Here is a 4,000-nt window from a genome sequence, read left to right as displayed (position 1 = left end):
TGAGCAGATTAGATCAACAACAGCAACATCTTATTTCTATAGCGCTTTATCAAAGAACCCAAAGCACTTTACACTGAAGGGGGAACCCTGCTAACCATCAACAATATCTTGCATTTCTATAGCGCTTTATCGAAGAACCCAAAGCACTTTACACTGAAGGGGGAACCCTGCTAACCATCAACAATATCTTCTCTCTATCTCCCGCTAACCATCACTAGTGTGTAGCTCCTACCTGGGTGATGCGTGTTAGTTATGTGCCAGAGCCCTCTCCACGCACCAGCTTGAGGTCGAGAGTGAGGGAACTATTTAATTATAGAAGCTACCATGAACCGTCTTATTTAAGATGCAATATTAAGTAGGTAGGAAAATACCAAGCATTTTTTTTGTGGAATTTTTTTGAGGGTTTGATAACATTTCATGTTGCACAACACTCTCTTCGGGACATTAAGTCTGCTAATTATCTGCATGGTTTACAGGCTGTATTTGTAGAGTGTCCTAGCGCAACTAAACACACACTGTCTGTGGTGTTGTCCTCAGTACACACACACACACACACACACACACACACACACACACACACACACACACACACATTCCTCCAGTCACAGAAGACACACACACATACATTCCTCCAGTCACAGAAGACACACACACACACACACACACACATATACACACATACATTCCTCCAGGCACAGAAGACACACGCATGTGCGAGTGTATCATTATCGGGTCAGCTATCTCTCTCTCTCCCCCCCCTCTCTCTCCCTCTACCTCTTTTGGTCTTTATCTCTCAATTCAATGAGCTTTATTACCATGACCATTTGAAAATAAAAAGTGTTGCCAAAGCATACAGTACAGGAATGTAGAAAACATAAAACCTCACGTCAGATTAGACACACAGGTGGACAGACCAGATGGGCATGGATAGAATGAAAGGGAGAGGAGGTGTAACAGGCTGGAGGTGGTGTAACAGGCTGGAGATGAATGGAAATTAAAGGGAGAGGTGGTGTAACAGGCTGGAGGTGGTGTAACAGGCTGGAGGTGGTGTAACAGGCTGGAGGTGGTGTAACAGGCTGGAGGTGAATGGAAATTAAAGGGAGAGGAGGTGTAACAGGCTGGAGGTGGTGTAACAGGCTGGAGATGAATGGAAATTAAAGGGAGAGGTGGTGTAACAGGCTGGAGGTGGTGTAACAGGCTGGAGATTAATAGAATGAAAGGGAGAGGTGGCGTAACAGGCTGGAGATTAATAGAATGAAAGGGAGAGGTGGCGTAACAGGCTGGAGATTAATAGAATGAAAGGGAGAGGTGGTGTAACAGGCTGGAGATTAATAGAATGAAAGGGAGAGGTGGCGTAACAGGCTGGAGATTAATAGAATGAAAGGGAGAGGTGGTGTAACAGGCTGGAGGTTTTGTGTTGTTGGGTAACAGGGGGATTGCATTTAAGGAATGCTTTCTCTCATTGTGGAGTGAGGACACCTAGTTTGCTGCTAATCCACCTTATTCTTGAAATCTGAAATCTTCTGAAAGTTTTCATCTTCCATCCATTCTGTTCACATTGTAACTTAGTGCAGTCTCAGCAGGCCAGCTAGAACATGCTTCAACATATTCTTATTTTGAAATGTTGACAATTCTGCACTCAATATGGATATTCTATATAATGTATGACTGACAGAGAAATATAAAATATTGCTTTTACATGGCTTAGGATACGCCAAGCACTGTCTACCGCCACATTAAAATCAATACAGCTCAACTTCGGACGGAAATAGAAAAGCGGATTTCTGAATACTGAGGTGTCATGGCGACGCCCATTGTTGGCTGGAGAATATGGTGGGTAGGAAGATGTTGGGATCGTCTCCCAAGATCAGAGCATGTTTCCCCTGCTCATCCAGTGTGATGCAATTTGGGGTTATTTTGCTAAATGTTAGATTAGATTAAATTAGATTAGATACAACTTTATTGTCATAGTCATTGTTATTGTACAAGTACAGAGACAGTGAAATGCAGTTTGTGTCTAACCAGAAGTGCTCAAAAGAAGAAAAGTGCAATGTGATATACACAGTAAAGGCTGGTGCCGTATAAACAGTATAAGATATATAGTGCAGTGTAGACAGTAGTATACAGCTAAGGAAGTGGTATGGTTTACAGTTGGCTTGTTTGGTTGACACCTCCTGGAGGGGAGTGGGGTAAACAGTCTGTGGGTTGGCGTGAGAACAGTCTTTGATGATGGCCCTGGATGGCCTTGATGGAGGGGAGTGAGGAGCCGATGATGCATTGGGCAGTTTTCACCACCCTCTGCAGTGCTTTCCAGTCGGTGGCAGAGCAATTGCCATACCATACAGTGACACAGTTGGTGAGGATGCTCTCGATGGTACAGCGGTAGAAGTTCGACAGGATCTGAGGAGACAGGTGGACCTTATTTAGTCTTCTCAGGAAGAAGAGATGCTGGTGAGCCTTCTTTATCGGGGTTGTAGGTGAAGAGGGAGTAAAGGAGAGGGCTCAGCACACAGCCCTGTGGTATGCCGGCGTTCAGGATGAGGGTTGAGGAAGTGAGGTTATCTAACCTAACAGACTGCGGTCTGTTGTTTAGGAAGTCCAGAATCCAGTAACGGAGGGAGGTATTGATGCCCAGTTTGGTGATCAGTTTGGAGGGGATGATTGTGTTAAATGCTGATCTGAAGTCAATGAACAGCATTCTCACATAGGTGTTGCTATTGTCAAGGTGGGACAGAGTGGAGTGAAGTGCCTTTGAGATGGCATCCTCTGTGCTCCTGTTCTGACGGTAGAGATGGCATCCTCTGTGCTCCTGTTCTGACGGTAGGTACAGTGTTTCCCACAGAATTGAATTGTATTTATGGTGGTAGGTTTGCAGAATTAACTTGAATGCAACAGCTTTTAACAAATTAGTGCAGTGTGGTTATGATTCTAACCAGATTTAAGCACAATTTAGTACAACCAGGAATCTCATTGTGTGGTGGTCAATGTTGATATTGTGGTGGGCCACCACAAATAAGTCAATGTATGGGAAACACTGAGGTGAATTGGAAGGGGTCCAGTGAGGGTGAGGTGGGCCAGGACTAGCCTCTCGAAGCACTTCATGATTAAGGGGGTGAGTGCAACTGGATGGTAGTCATTAAAGAAATTATCCGGAGTAAAATGCACTTTTAGTCCAGTATTTCTTTTGGAATTGAAATGAAGTTGTATGGACTGGACTATTTTTTTTTTTTTTTTTTTTTAAACGGCGACAAAATTTCCAGAGCATGTTACTCCACACTTGGCAATCGACTCCTACGGACTTTCCCCTAAAGATGGCAGCAAAGATGGCAACATTTACGGAAAGGTACTGGCTTGATGAAATTCATTCTGGACTCTCTATCCGACCACATAAATAAAGACCTCGGGATACTTCGGTTTGGCTTTAGGGACCCTCTACTCACTACCACGTAAGTGTAATGTTGTTTGGAACTGTAGAAGAGGTATAAAAATAGTGTTTTGTAGCAGCAAAATAATATGCCCTTCTCATTTCCACGCTAACGAGTTTTGACTAAAAATGGTAAAATCGAACTTTCTCAAAACACATCCGAATGACATGACTTTGATGTCAACTCAACGTATGTACTCCCAATCATCCGTAAATTAGGGCAGCCGTGGCCCACTGGTTAGCACTCTGGACTTGTAACCGGAGGGTTGCCGGTTCGAGCCCCGACCAGTGGGCCACGGCTAAAGTGCCCTTGAGCAAGGCACCTAACCCCTCACTGCTCCCCGAGCGCTGCCGTTGTAGCAGGCAGCTCACTGCGCCGGGATTAGTGTGTTTTTTCACCTCACTGTGTGTTCACTGTGTGCTGTTTGTGTTTCACTAATTCACCGATTGGGTTAAATGCAGAGACCAAATTTCCCTCACGCGATCAAAAAAGTGTGTGTGTATGTGTGTGTGTGTATGTATATATATATATATATATATATATATATATAATATATATATATAATATATATATAT

The 4,000-nt window shown here is 43.8% G+C and overlaps 1 protein-coding gene across 1 annotated transcript in view; it reads left to right on the top strand.

The window, feature by feature from the left end:
- The window catches only part of slc23a2 (solute carrier family 23 member 2), a 77,142-nt gene that overhangs the window by 64,933 nt on the left and 8,209 nt on the right, over nucleotides 1-4,000 (top strand). The window lies entirely within an intron of this gene.

The sequence above is a fragment of the Alosa sapidissima genome, chromosome 8 (assembly GCF_018492685.1).
Source record: "Alosa sapidissima isolate fAloSap1 chromosome 8, fAloSap1.pri, whole genome shotgun sequence".
Taxonomy (NCBI): domain Eukaryota; kingdom Metazoa; phylum Chordata; class Actinopteri; order Clupeiformes; family Clupeidae; genus Alosa; species Alosa sapidissima.
The sequence above is the reverse complement of the archived record's forward strand: the minus strand, read 5'-3'. Positions and strand labels throughout refer to the sequence as shown.